Below are 16,543 nucleotides of genomic sequence, written 5' to 3'. Positions count from 1 at the left end.
AATTCCATCCATCCTCTAACATATTATTTACCTAAAATAAATATAAAACATAAACAATAGACAAACAATATTAGATGTAAATTGTTTGTAAATCATCATCAAAATAAGAAGGCCAACAATCTCTCCCTTTTTGATGATGACAAAAAATTTACAAAATGATATATGTTTGAAAGGAAATGAATATATACATTATCATTATCATGTATATAAGCAAGAAAGAATATACTCACAATATTTATCCCCCTTTGACAACATCAAAAAGGGGACAAAAAGATAAAGAGAGCGAAAGCTCCCCCTACAAATAAGCATGGATGAGTATAAAACAAATATAGGGATTGCTCCCCCTATCAAAATGCCATGAAGAATATATGCAATAAAAGATCATGGCAAATATGTGAGTAAGCATAGATAAAAAATATGCTAAACACCGCTCACATAAAAATACTATGAGAACACATAATGATATATCAATATGAAAAAGGTGTCTCATTACTAAAAAAATAAAAATATAAATAGATTTATGAAATCAAAAGAGAGAGAAACATGAGAGTCATGCAAAAAGTTATCAAATGAAAACAAATCAACCAAATAAAATCATAAATCAAAATTTAAGCCCAAAAATGATGTTTGATCAATAAAGAAAATTTTCTTTGAAGAACTTTCATCAAACCACTCATAGAATACATTATAAAGCATATTTGAAATTTGAATCATCTATTTGTGCTATATAATAAATTCAAAAGAATAAATCAAAACAAAATTTTCATAGTTCAAACATAAGATTACAAAACGTACAAGAATCATGAACTATGGAAAAAAAATCATCTTTAGAAGTATAAAACCAAATCATCATTGATTTTAAAAAATCAAGAGAGGCAATTATATCTAGCTCTTGAGCTAGTATCAACCCATATAGATATTTTAGCATTCGGTAAACAATATTTGGGAATAAACACCTAATAAATCCGAAGGGTATATAACTACAAACCTCTCATTTAAAATCGAAACTAATAGTCATGAAAACAAAATAATTAATCTAAGAAAAATTGTTTTCATATTCAAATATTTCAAAGCATAATTTTCAAAACCAAGAAAAAAGAAAAATAAAAAGACTAAAATTCTTGGTTTAAAATCAAATTTGTTTTGATACCCAAGTATTCTTGGTACCAAAAGGTTTAGGGACATGACCCCTATCATTTAAACTCAAAGCCCTAGGGTTATGAACTCGTTTGGGCGCATATGGTGCACTAGCACGATCAAAACAAAAATTATACACATAACCTTTCCGATTGCAATAGGTGCAATGAAGAGGGTTAAATGATTTGTGTTGACCAAGTGGGCGTGCACGGGAATCATTTGCAAATAAAAATTTTTCTTTTAAATTATTTCACAAATGAGAAACATCATTAAACAATGGTCTATTTAGAACATATTGCAGCTTAGAAGCTTTTTGCATATCATAACAAAATTTTGTAAGATGTACAAACCTACCACAAACATCACATTTAAAAACATGTGGTCTACTAGAAACATTTGGCAAAATTGATTTTCCTTTTAAATCAAAACAATGTTTGGCCAAATGACCAAAACGACCACAATGATCACATCTATATACATGAGCATGCTTGTGATGAACAATGGGTGCATGTGTGTGTACATGTGTATGAGATGAAGAAGCTTAATGGGATGCACAATCATGAATAGGCTTGTCAAGCTTTTATGCATTATGACAAAATTTGGCTATATGGCCTTTAAGACCGCAAATAGAACATTTGTAAATTTTGTCATACATGTGTGCATAGTGTGTAGGTTTCTTAGAAGAGTAAACATAGTAATTTGCACACAAGTCCATAAGCTTTTTGTTATTTGCAATACAAGTGTTTAGTGTTGAATCGAAGGTTGATATGCGTTTTTTCATTTGATTCAACTCATCATTATGCATACAAGCACTGCTACTAGAAGTAGGATCAACATGGTCATTTATCATAGAGTTTAATTTATTTGTACTAATCTCTGCTTCTAACATGGCATCATATTTTTTATGAAGCAACCTAGCATTTTCTAATCTCAAAATTTCATTGCATTCTTTAAGATTTATATTTTCGTTTGCAATGAGATCAAACTTAGTGACTAGTGTTTCATGAGAGGACTTTATATTAACATGCTTACTTTTCAATTCAATATAGCTATCGTGTAATTTTTCAAATTCAAGCGCAAGCTCATCAAAAGTAATATCATCATCGTTGTCAAGCTCACGTACCTCACCAGGGCTATCACCTAGTGGTCGTGTACATGGAGATGAGGCTTCTTTAGAGCTTGAAGTAAAATTTTCCAACTCTCGTCGAATAGCCTCCAAGTCCCCTTAATGTGCTTCCAATAAATTCCATAGCGTATAAGCACTATCAAAAGAATCAAGTTTGTTAGTAAATGATGAGCCAAAGGCATTAACTAATAATTCTAACAAAGACTTGCTCATGGCAAATAATCTATGATCATCTTTACACCATTTGGATTTCTCCAAAGTGGGTACACTATAAGCACACTCAATAATTTCCCATAAATCGAAGTATTTAGATCGAACAAAAAGTTTGAATCTAATACACCATTGAGCATAGGAAAAAGTATCTAAACGAGGAGCAATATTAATAGCATAACCTAGACTAGATGCATCGTGCATATCCATAGTGATTATATGCAAGCAAGCCAAATGTAATCAAAACTAGATTAGCACAAAATGATAACTTGGATCTTTAACTCAAGGCGATTAGTCCTTAAATCAAAGAGCACCAAGTTCTGATACCAATTGTTAGATCCTAAAGGGGGGATGATTAGGAACTTATGCTAATCTAATCTGATTTTATGTCAATTAAAACTTACTAAAGAATTATTCTTGCAAGATAGATATACAATATGATATGAGCAAAAATATGTAATATGAATAAAGAGATATATCCTAGCCAAGAGGTATATGATGAAATATATGCAATGATATATAAATTAACACAAGGGTAAACAATCTAAACTAAAAATACAATTGTGATAGGGTAATATAAACAATACAAACACACAATATGATCACGGAGTTCGGACCTTCCATCCTACGTCTCCGCTCCCCACTTCTGGGGAGAAATCCACTATCACAACCCGGTTTTCTACGTTCACCCGAATAACGTTTACACCTCACACTTGGTTTTTTAGCTAACCGAAAACTTTACAATCAATACTTTTGCAATCCCACTCTACACCCTCTCAAGTATTGGTCGCAGACGTGTCTCCCTCAAGTGTTAGGAATTACAACCTCTCTCTAGATATGTTACCTACCCCACTCCTCTTGGGATGATCCTCGACTCACACCACACACTTTCTCTCGGTGTACAAGTGTATTACAAAGTGAACCTCATAATTAAGCATAAATACAACAATAGTTGTTCTCTATAATAGATGAGAACTTAATCAAGCTCACTCTCAATTGTTACAACTCTCCACAACCCAATTATACAATGTATGCAAATATAATAAGCTCAATGGTTGTGTGTGTAAGCAATGAGAAAATCAATCATAAACTCAATGTAAACCCTTGCTTAATGAAAATGATAAACAACAAACAAATAATACAAAGCTAGTATTGAATTTAGAAATTCTTCTCTGAAAAACAAGATGGAGAGATGTAGATTGAAGCCCAAACAAGATTGATGATCTCCTCAAACTATTATGAAATTCTCTTCACAAACAAACTCTTAAACACTCTTTTAAACAAACACTAAAATCAAACTATACTTGTTTTAAAAACTTTCTTAGATATCTGGCAGTTGGGGTTTGAGGGGTTTATATAAGAAGAGAAACCAACAGCCAAAACCCAAAACAATTCAACAAAAATCCTAGAGAATCACATTTATGATTCTGTACAAATAGAACCGTTGGGTGATCGGCGGTCGACCGTGGGAATTTCATGGTCGACCGCGAGCAGCACAAAGCCAAAATCAGGGCTCTGGAAAATATTCGACCGACCGCGACAGTCGACCGCAAAACTCTCTGGACTTCATCCGGTCGACCGCCACGGTCGACCGTGAGCCATCAAAATAATTTCTGAGTCTTTGGACTCAAGGCGGCGGTCGCCCGTGAGCCATCAAAATAATTTCTGAGTCTTTGGACTCAAGGCGGTCGACCGTGACGGTCGACCGCAAACTGATACTAGAAATTTACAGGTTTTAAACAGTTTTCTAATTTTAAAACTCTGTTTAAAAATATCAAACAAATTCCAAAAATTATAAAGCTTTGGGAAATGATTGTAGACATGATAATGAGCATGCTATAAAAACTAGTTTTTAAAAAGGACCTCCCAAATGAAAAATATCATCATTTTATAAAATAGTCCAAAACATGAAAATGTAAACATACTCCCAAATGAAAAATATCATCATTTTATAAAATAGTCCAAAACATGAAAATGTAAACATATGAGTTTTGACATTTTAGCTTAACCATATTTTAAAACATTACAAAATGATTATATAGACTTAATAAAAGATGTATATGATTGTTATTAAATCCATAAACCAAGAAAACAATATTTTCACAAAATTGCATATTTTACAAACATTTCAAAAGTAAATATGATTTCATTGAACTAAATAAAATTAATATTGATGAAATCATATATATGCATGTAAGTATGAAACAAAAATATGTTTTCTAATTATATTCATTTATTTCATATTAAAACTTAAAAACTATCAAATCAAAACATATATGTATATATATAACTATATACAAAACCAAAACGTGTATGTGTGTATATGATTGAGCTTAAAGTACTAACACACATAATATAAAACTTAAAACTAAATGTTACCCAAGCAATCTTGATCTTCAATAAGCTTGACTTGGTATACTTGCGGATAAAGCTTGAACTAGAATCTTTAACTATGAATTACGTAGGCTTTACTCCACAATTCCGTCAACCTCCATTGGATATGATCGTGAATGCGCAATTTCAGCCATCCTCCAATATATTGTTTGCCTAAAATAAATATAAAACACAAACACTAGACAAACAATATTAGATGTAAATTGTTTGTAAATCATCATCAAAACAAGAAGGCCAACAACTCGGTTTTCTAGCTAACCGAAAACTTTACAATCAACACTCTTGCAATCCCACTCTACACCCTCTCAAGTGTTGGTCACAGACGTGTCTCCCTCAAGTGTTAGGGATTACAACCTCTCTCTAGGTATGTTACCTACCCCACTCCTCTTGGGATGATCCCCGACTCACACCACACACTTTTCTCGGTGTACAAGTGTATAACAAAGTGAATCTCACAATTAAGCATGAATATAACAATAGTTGTTCTCTACAATAGATGAGAACTCGATTAAGCACAACTCAATGTTACAAACTCTCACAACCCCAATTATACTATATATGTAAATACTATAAGCTCAATGTGGGTGTGAGTAACAATGAGAATAAATAAAATTTAACTCAAGAAGAACTAGAAATAAAATTGATATGAAATACAATAGTAAAAATGCTAGGAAGTTGAGTTAAGGAAACTTCTCTATAAACACAAAGAGAGGATGATGAAATATTGAAGATGAACTCCTGAACCAATTATGTAAGCTCTTCTTTGTAAAAGCAAACCTCAAACTTAAAACAAACTAAACAAGCTTAAACCCTTATTAAACTCTTGTTTAAAAACTTCTTGGATGAAGATGAAAGATGGGAGCAAGGGGGTATTTATAGCCTCCCAAAACCTCAGCCAAAAATTCCAAATAAAAAACCAAAAGGCCCTCAGAAAAACTCAGTTGGAACTAACTGTTGGAGTCTGAAAGATAGTTCGGTGGTCGGCCATACTGTAGCACGGTCGACCGCACTGTTCACGGACAGTTTCTGATTTTGACAGATTCTGGAAATTTGTATATCTAAATTTGTAAAATCAATTAAAAATAGTAAATCAATTCTAAAAATTATGAAATTTTGATGAAAGGTTCTAGACATATAGATAAACATGTTAGAGAAATAATTTCTAAAATATCATTTCCCAGTTTATAGAAATAACTGTTTGAACACAGATATACAGTTTCTAAAAAAACTACTAAAAACTCGATTTTGTAAATTCAATTAAAAATAACAAAACAACTATAAAATTAATAAAACTTGGAGAAATGTTTATATATATGAAGATAAATATGTAAACGAATAAATTTTTCAAATCGCATTTCCCAATTGTGAAAACGTATCTGTTTTGGAAAAACATGCACGAACATGTGCACGAACATGAGCTTATTAAAAACTTGATTTTGTAAATTTAAATAATCATAACAAATTAATTTCAAAATTGATAAAACTTTGGGAAACATTTACAAACATGAAATTGAACATGTTAGAAAAAGAATTTCTCAAATTGAATTTCCCATTTGTGAAAACTCATGTATTTTGCAAGTGTGTCCAAAACATAAAAATGTGATATACATGAAATTTGATGTTTTGACATAAACAATATTTTAAAACCCTATGAAATAATTTTATAAACTTAATAAAATATGTATACAATGATTGTTAAATCCATAAACCAAAACTTGTATATATATATAACTATATATATAAAAACCAAATATGTGTGTGTACATATGATTGAGCTTAAAGTATATATAAAACCTAAACTAAATATACCCAAGCTTGATTGATCTTTGATGTAGCTCAACTTGGTACACTTGCGGATGAAGCTAGAACTTAGATCTTCAATTTAAATTTCATAGGCTTCACTCCACAATTCCGCCAACCTCCATTGGATATGATCGTGAATGCGCAATTCCATACATCCTCCAACACGTTGTTTATCTACAATAAATAAAAAAATACAAATATTAGACAAACAACATTAGTGGTAAATTGTTTGTTAAACATCATCAAAATAAAGAGGCCAACATTCATTGGACAAAAGAAGTACACCTACCTCTTGTACAAAAGCCTAAACCCATACCCTAGGTTGCCCCCCTCTTTTTCTCTCTCCTATTTCTCTCTCATGAACTCTCTCTCTCTCTTGCCAAACCAAGATTGTTCCGAGTTCAGAATTCCATCTCGAGCTCAAAATTCTGTCCCGAGTTTAGAATTCTATCCTGAGTTCAGAATTCTGTCCCGCGTTCAAAATTTTGCCACGAGCTTAAAATTCTGTCCCGTGATCAAAATTCTGTCCCGAGCCTAAAATAGGGTCCTACATATTTAAAATGTTGTATTTGGTTCGTATTTGCCCGTTATTGGCCATTGAAGTGTATTCGAAGACCGTATTCACACTCCAATGAGTATATGAGTATAAACTGCATCTCTTTGAACCTTCGATGGGTACACGAGGTTAAACTGATTCCTAAAACACCCAGGAGTATACGAGTATAAACTAGTCATCCTCGCTCTAACGCCTTAAGAGCCTAAACTGTGTAGACTTCAGTCAACGTACGAGTATATACTATGTTTACGCTAGTCAATGTGTAGTCGTTGATCAACACCGGTCAACGTGTTGTAATGAAACTCAACGCATTGTAATGAAAGTCAACACCGGTCAACACGTTGTAATGAAGGTCAACGCAGATCATTACATAGCCGTGAGTCAACACCGGTCAACGCGTTGTGATCGATAAAAATTAATGCGTAGCTATGGGTCAGCACCGTCAACGCGTTAACATGAAGGTCAATGTCGACCAACGCATTGTGATGAAAGTCAATGCCGGTCAACGTATCTGTAATAAAGTCAACGTCGATCAACGCATAGCCTTGGGTCAATACTGGTCAACGTGTTATAATGAAAGTCAACGCTGGTCAAAGTGCAGCCTTAGGTCAATGCTGATCAACGTGTTGCAATGAAGATCAATGCTGGTCAAAACATAGCCATAAGTCAAAGCTGATCAATGCATTACGATGAAGGTCAATGCGTCGACAAATTTTAGCCGAAACAAGGCTCAGATCAATTCCAGAACAAAGCATGATCCCAGGAGTTAATCGTAATTTATAGACGAACTTCCGACGAAGATAATCAGTTCAACATCAACTCAATGACACGAGCTAAAATCAAAGATCACCATATAGGTTTCAATTTGAGACTTCAACAACTGTCATACGATAAACGCAGCACCGAAAGAATTTTAGCTATTTGACAAAATACTGAATAGATTGAGAATTGAAAAAGTCAAGAACTAAAGCCAATTGTAGGTCCTTTTATACCGACTGAATGTAGGGCCTATCACATCCAAAGTACTCTAGGCTCTTCTATAAAATAAACGAGACTGAAATACTTTAGAGGGGGTATCTGTAGGCATCAAAAATTACCTATGGATTCCTGCATGCAGCTCGAGACAAAGAGAAGATGATGAACGTTATTATCTGAGTCGAAGAGGATTATTGTTTGTTAGAAATTTGAAGTAAGAAAATGAAATAATTAAATTTGATTTATTCTTTCTAACTACTAAGAAAAAGAATGTTAACTCTCTAAATCTCTAACTGATTACAATTTGAATTTCTGATTACAAAAGAGAAGAAGATCGACGAAGATCCTCTCCTTTGTTTAAGTCTGGGTTCTTCACGATGGCGATGAGATGCCTCCCTCGAATGCTCGTGTCGAGTTTGTTTCTCGTTGACGATCCGAACATCTTGTTTCACTAGAACATGGTTGATTCCTCTTGATTAACGTTGAGGAGAACTTGCGTGGCAAGTTTGAAACTCTTGACGAGTTTATAACTCATAGCGAGTTTAAATTCTTGAAAAAGAGTTGATTTGAACCGAAAATCGGTTAATAAGCTAAGGATGAAAGCTCCAATGACTACTCCTCAAGATGAATGCTGACCTTTCAATATTTTTTCTACCAAAAGAGGATGAATTGGTGATCCCCTTTGCTGATTTCTAGATTCGAAAATACTCAAAGATCCAAAGATCGCAAAAAGTCAGCCCCTAACTCAGTTGAGTTTTTTGTGATTTATATGGGATTAAGCGGTGTAACTGCCCTCTTAAATCTCACATTAATGAGGGTTTAATGGGGTATAACCATCTCCCATAAATCTCTCCATGATAGGGTGATGATCCCCTCAAATTGTGGGGAGAAAACGGTTTCTGGAACCGTTCAACTCATGTTTGAATGAGCCAAATGCTAAAAATGACATCCTGGTCCCGAACTCTGCGTTTTAGACCTGAAATGCAGACTTGGGCATTTCTAGTTGGCTTAGAACGCAGTGGTCATACTGCTTTAAGGGTCTGAGACACAGGAATGAACTCTACGTTTGGATCTGGAACGTAGAGTTGGGTTATGCATTTTGGGCTAAAAACACAGCAGTGAAGTCTGCGTTTGGATGTTGTAATGCAGGAGGACCTCTGTTTTTTGATGTTACAATGTAGGGAGAACCTCTGTGTTTTGATGTTACAACATAGAGAGGACCTCTGCGTTTTGAGGTTGAAACGCAGGTCTGACCACTGCGTTTTGATGTGAAGAGACCATCAATTTGTGGTATCTTTTGCTAGAGCATTGCAAAGATCATCATCTTGCTTCTTCTTGGCTCATTAAAAATATGAGAGTTGTCAGATTGTAACTCTCGATGTTGATTGTGAAGGCTGTTGATTAGAGCTTTTATCAGTTATTGTGAAGGTCATCAGATTATAACATTCATCGATCTACATGAAAGTTTTTAAATTGTAGCCTCTTAGAAGCCGTTAGATTGTAACTTTCATCATTGGTGTTTGATGGGGGATCAGCTATCTGTAGTGATTTTTAGACAACCTACGAAACCCCCTCTAAAGTTTTCGAAAGTTTGCGGTTGATTGGGACAAATTTTCAGAATACTTTGGATTTTAACTCTGATCTAAGAGTTGTTGATTCCTTGTCATAAAGGAGTTATTCTCTGCCCCCGCTTTGAAGGCATCTTGGTTGAAGGGATTCACCACGTAGAACCCATATGAAGGTATGCATCATCATCCTGCTTTTGGAATACGGGGGTGGACCCCTGCATTTTGAACTTGAGATGCAGGTTTCACCCTTGCGTTTTAAATTTGGAACCCGGGTATGACCTCCGCGTTGTGGTTTTTTTGCAACGCGGGTTTGACCTCGGCGTTTTGACTTGAGGCGCGGAGGTGACTTTCATGCATTTTTGACTAAGTCTTGGAGACTTGTCTTTAGGTCATGTGTTTCAAGTCTCAGCTCACATCTATTAATCTGATGGGCCTATAAACATGCATAGGATTTTTGGCAAATTCTTAGCCATGAACGGATTTGATAAACCTTTACCGACTACCATTTAAGTCGGGCTAGCATGTGAATTATTTGAATCTGTTTCACATGTAACGTTGTGCTAATAGAACGAACCCTCTTAGACTTGATGCTATTATTTTAAATACATAGACTTTGTCATTTTTACGGAAAAAGACTAACCAGTAACGCTTGTTAGGTATAGACTTATCTCTATTTAGGGATCGAGATAAAGTCCTCCATGCGTGTGATGCATGGATTTTGGTGCTACGATGTTGAACACGTAGGTTTTGTAGTTGTTTCTTCCTGTGTTATGTTTTCACTTGAAACACTGAAAGAAAGTTGGAAGTGCCAGAGGTGTAGTATTAACTTAGCATGAATTTTTACTTAGAATAAAATTCAGAAATTTTGTTCATTACCACTAGGATAATTTCAAAAAAATCTTTAATCCACTAGGGATTTTATAATAAAAAATTGCTATTCTTATTAAACAAAGATTAACAAGTTCATTGGGGGTTTGACTGTTAGAGATGTGATGTTAACCTAACAGTATTTTATAGGCCATCGCTCTATTGAAGAGAGTCGATAAGCTGATTTGATCGTCAGATGTGTAATATTAACTTGATGACTTATCGTTCTATTGAAGAGAGTCGATAAGCTGATTTGGTCGTCAGATGTGTGATGTTAACTTGACGAGTTTGTAGACCTATCGCTCTATTAAAGAGAGTCGATAAGCTGATTTGGTCATCAATGGTGTGATGTCAACGTGATGGGAAAAATATTACGATCGGAGCAACATTGAGGACTTATCATCCTATTGAAGAAGATTGATAAGTTGATTGGTTGTCAGAGGTGTGATTTTAACTTGACGGGTTTGTGAACCTATCGCTCTATTGAAGAGAGTCGATAAGTTGATTTTATCAGAGGTGTGATACTAACATGACAGGAATTTGTTGCAATCAGAGCAACTTTGTGGACTTATCATCCTATTGATGAGGATTGATAAGTGGATTTTGTCAGAGGTGTGGTATTAACGTGATAGGAATTTGTACTTGTGATTTGAACAAGATTTTTAAGACTTAGCGTCTTACTAGGGAGGATTGTGATTTAAGCAATTTTGAGGACCTATCATCCTATTGATAATGATTGATAAGTTAATTGTCAGAGGTGTATTGTTAACGTGATAAATTGGGAGTGATGCAAGCTGAATTCATATTCTGTAGGGATGTAAATCGTCAGAAGTGTAATGTTAACTCGACGATGTGAAAGATTCATTACTCTTAATCCAGTGGATTTCAGGTAACCAACCCCCAATCTTGATTAATACTTAGCAGGGGAATAATTTTGCAGTTGACAAAAAGGTGTTTTGTTGAACATGACAACTTAGAAGATTGGTTATTCTTAATCCAATGGATTCCAAGTAACCAACCCCTAGTCTTAATTAAGACTTAGTAGGGGAAGAATTTTTCTGTTGACAGAGGTGTTTTGTTGAACATGACAACTTAGAAGATTTATTACTTATAATCCAATAAACCAACCCCCGGTCTTGAACAAGTGCAGGGGAAAAGGGGTAGACAGAGCACATTACCTAGTGGGCCACTATCTGACGAGTTTGACTATCAGAGGTAACTGTTAACGTGATAGTTTGGCGGACCCCCCATCTTATTAAGGAGGATTGGTTTCAGTGGCCGTAATATCTTCCCCTTCTGATTGGTAAGATTAGGCTTGGTCTCGTTGCTTAGGTTGATCCTGCTTATTTTGTTCTTTAGCTTTGTTTCTGGCAATAATTTTTTGAGCATGTTCTCTTTAGGAGATTAGTTGTCTCCAAGAACAGCATTCTACAACCCTTATTTGTACTAGAAAGTCGGTCTGCAAGTTGTGTCGACAGGTCTCCACTATGGTAGACTGTGTCAAACCTGACGAACATCGAAGAGCCATGCTTCGGAACCTCTTGACGAAGGTTTTGACTGGCTCCCTCTTCTTCTGCTTAACGGTGAGAAGGGTATAGATGGAGACTTCTGTATCCTCTTTAAAGAATCTTGACAGGAATAGTCTCTCTAGATCCACCCACTTTTAAATACATCCCGCGGGCAGTTTCCTGAACCATTCAAAGGCAACTCCCTTGAGGGTACCAATGAACAATTAAGCCAGTATGGAGTCTTTTGATATCATATTCCCAGTCTGTAACTTGAAATGATAGATGTGTTGGTTCGGTGATCCTGTACCGTCAAAAGTTTGTAGCGTTGGGACCTCAAACTTTATAGGATAAGGGGTTGTATCCCATTCAGCGCTGAAGAACAGAAGAGGCAAACAGCCTCAACCACCAATGAATGGCGACTCTTCCAAGCCGCCAAAGAACTAATGGGTCCGCATCAAACGAAACCGTTCGATGATCGAGGAGCGCATTCGCAAGCGCCGCGCGATGTCAGCGCAGGCACGGGCTCAAGCTCAGGAAACCCGTAGAAAGCTGCAAAAGGAGGTGGAGAAGAAGCCACCACCAACACGCCAAGTCTGGAAGCCTAAGTCTGAAGTGGCGACTCAGGCCAAAAAGCAACCAGTGCAGCCTTCTAAAGAAGGTCAAACTCCGGCGAGTCAACCAAAATCGCCGTCAATCCCAATAACTTCTCCGGGAGACCATGCAGAGTCATCCCGCAAGAAGAAATCAATTATGGAGCACCTCGGTCCAATTCCTGACGAGAGAGGCAAAGCTCCAATTCACTCAGCAGGATAATGTCGCACTACTCCCTCATCTTGGAGCTCGCTTCTGTAGGCTATAGCTATGAGGCGGGCTTCCAATTCCTCGATTTTAGCCGACTGAAGATTTTGCTCATTCTCAGCTTCTTTTTCAGAGGATGATTCTTCATCATGAGTTTCTTGCTCAGCGGTCTCATTCACTCTTTGTTTCCTCTTCGATATGGATGATCCTCCTATCCGGGAGGATTCTGACCGAGGTTGTAACTCAGTTTTCTAGAAATTAGCTCTATCTATAATGAACTGAGCCATCATATCCCGAAGTTGATTGATGATTTCCTATTGTGCTTGGAGCATGGCTTGCTGCTCATCAACCCTCCTTGAGAGATCTTCAGAATTTCCTACCATGTGGACGAAGCTCCCATGTCCAACGAAAGAGCTTGATGATTGGGACTCCGCAATGGCTGAGTGTTCATCCTCGGAATTGGTTCCTCTAGCTAACCTCCAATAGTTGACAGGAGGAGTAGCTCCCGTCCGAGTCCAAGTGTGTCGATAGATTTCTTCAAACTCGTTAGCGATTTCTCTAACGCTTGGAGAACGGTCCGTCTCCGACTCATCAGAACTAGGGACTGATGATCTCCCTCTGTCGACCATGTTGGAAGTAACTCCAAGGTATTCATCCTCTGAAATCTTCTTCCTATGTGAACGTCGTCTTTGGTTGGGCAAAGCAACGTTCGTCAATTGGTCGAACACCAACGGTTTGGCCACATATGAGCAGCATTGACATCCAGAGAGGACCGTAGGAATCAGTCGTTCACATTTGAATGAACGAATGACTTGTTGCATCAATCTTTCTCTCGATATGAACACTCTCAAATCTATTGCAAAGACTTACTCATTAATCGTGAGGTTGGAATTAGACCCCCCTACCTATGATTGGACGGGACTGGCTCCTCGTGAACATGGATTTGTTGTTGGAAGTCCATGTCAATCACCTTGAACACGACTTGACACATCGCGCAAGAAACACGAGGGTCGTGTTTGGATTGAAGAACACAGGACTGAGGTCTACATTTTACTATTGAAACGCGCCTCTGTAGGCTATGTTTTGGCTGGTCAACACAGTCTTGAGACATGTGTTTGAATTTTGGAACGCTCTGCTGAGGACTGCGTTCAGGCAGATTAACGTGGTCTGGAAACATGCGTTTTGGTTCTGGAATGCACTCCTGAGAGTTGTATTCTGTTTGAGAAACACGTCCCTGAGGACTACATTTTGGTGTTGGAACGCGTCCCTGAAGACTGCGTTCTATTTGGGAAACGCACCCTTGAGGACTGCGTTTTGATGTTGGAACGTGCCTCTGAGGGTTGCGTTCTATTTGGGAAATGCACCCCTGAGGACTTCGTTTAGCTTGGCTTATGCGAGGCTCATGCTTGGGCACATAAAAGTGAGGCTTGCGTTCTAAAGTAGAAACGCAGGGCTCGTGTTAGGCTGGCAAACGCGGAGCTCGCGTTGATTGGAGGATCGGTTCTCTTGGAGTTATGCTCGTCATCGGGATCTCCTTCTTCGTCGAGCGACATTCTCCTTAGACTTTTTCAAGGCCTTGGTGGAGTCACCACATGAGTTGACCTGGTTTGTCACCACAATAGGCCTCTTGCGACTCGATACTCGTTGTCTTGGCGCAAGTTTGGCTGAAACTAGCCCACTCCATCAGAGGAGGGTTGTCCGAGCAATCTGGCCCAAAGGAGAGGTCTTCTTCAGGTGATTTGGCTACAATTGGAGTAGTCGGGGCTCTTTGGTGACTTTGTGGATCTTGCGTATAGCCTTGGGGCTAAGGGATCCGGAGGAGAGGGCCTCCTCAAACTTGGCTTGATCAAACTCTGCCATGAGAGTTTTGACCGTTATTCCATTGAGGTTGACGTCGGATTACGCCACCACTTCTTCATTAGTGAAGCTAGTCCCCAGCAGAGTCACCATCTTTTGTTTGTTAGAAATTTAAAATAAGAAAATGAAAGAATTGAATTTGATTTATTCTTTCTAACTGCTTAGAAAAAAATATTTACAACTCTCTCAATCTCTAACTGATGACAATTTGAATTTCCAATTATAAAAGAGAAGAAGATCAGTGGAGATCCTCTTCTTTGTTTAAGTCTGGGTTTTTCACGGTGGCGATGAGATGCCTCCCTCGAATGCTCGTATTGAGTTTGCTTCTTGTTTACGATCTGAACGTCTTGTTTTACTGGATCTTGGTTGATTCCTCTTGATTGACGTTGAGGAGAACTTGCGTGGCAAGTTTGAAACTCTTGACGAGTTGATAACTTAAAGCGAGTTTAAACATTGAAAAAGAGTTGATTTGAACCGAAAATTGGTTACTAAGCCAAGGATGAAAGCTCCAAGAACTGCTCCGCAAGATGAATGCCGATCTTTCAATCTTTTTGCTGCCGAAAGAGGATGAATTAGTGATCCCCTTTGCTGATCTCTAGATCCGAAAATACTCAAAGATCCAAATATCGCAAAAAGCCAGCCCCTAACTCAGTTGAGTTTTTTGTGATTTATATTGGATTAAGGAGTGTAACCACCCTCCTTAAATCTCTTCTTAATGAGGGTTTAATGGGGTGTAACCGTCCCCCATAAATCTCTCCATGATAGGGTGATTATCTCCTTAAATCGTGGGGAGAAAATAGTTTCTGGAACCGTTCAACTCGTGTTTGAACGAGTCAAACGCTGAAAACAGCATTCTAGGCCCGAACTCTGTGTTTTAGGCCTGAAACATAAAGTTGGAAATTTCTAGTTAGCTCAGAACGCAGTGGCCACACCGCTTTAAGGGTTTGAGACGCAGGAATGAACTCTGCGTTTGGATCTGGAACGCAGAGTTTGGTTCTGCATTTTGGGCTGAAAACGCAGCAATGAAGTCTACGTTTGGATGTTGCAACGCAGGGAGGACCTTTGCGTTTTGATGTTGCAACACAGGGAGGACCTCTACGTTTTAATGTTGAAACGCAGGTCTGACCTCTGTATTTTAATCTGAAGAGACCATCAATTTGTGGTATCTTTTGCTAGAGCGTTGCAAAGATCATCATCTTGTAATCTTCTTCTTGGCTTCTTAAAAATATGAGAGTTGTCAGATTGTAACTCCCGATGTTGATTGTGAAGACTGTTGATTAGAGCTTTCATCAGTTGTTACGTAGGTCGTTAGATTATATCCTTCATCGATCTACGTGAAAATCTTTAAATTTTAGCCTCCTGGAAGCCGTCAGATTGTAACTTTTATCATCAGTGTTTGATGAGGGATTAGCTGTCTATAGTGATTTTTGGACAACCTATAATTATCTGACGTTGACAAGCGAATGAAGCGAGTCGACGAAGCGTACGAGTCAACGGGACGGCAGAATAACGAAGAAACTGTCCAATCGGGAATTACATTTCACTCATGAAATGTGAAGCGCCACTCATGTCTCGCCCATGGGAGTTATAGATCTCTTCTTCGGCTTTCCGACGCATTTTCAATCGCGTCATTCCGAGATCGGACCGAGGAATTACAACGAAAACAAACAAAAGGGGGAAAGACGACGTCTCGACCAAGGCCAAGACACGTTTGTACCTTGGCCAGTGCCGAGATAGTCCCGGC

Source organism: Asparagus officinalis, chromosome 5 (assembly GCF_001876935.1).
Source record: "Asparagus officinalis chromosome 5, Aspof.V1, whole genome shotgun sequence".
Classification (NCBI taxonomy): domain Eukaryota; kingdom Viridiplantae; phylum Streptophyta; class Magnoliopsida; order Asparagales; family Asparagaceae; genus Asparagus; species Asparagus officinalis.
The sequence above is the reverse complement of the archived record's forward strand: the minus strand, read 5'-3'. Positions refer to the sequence as shown.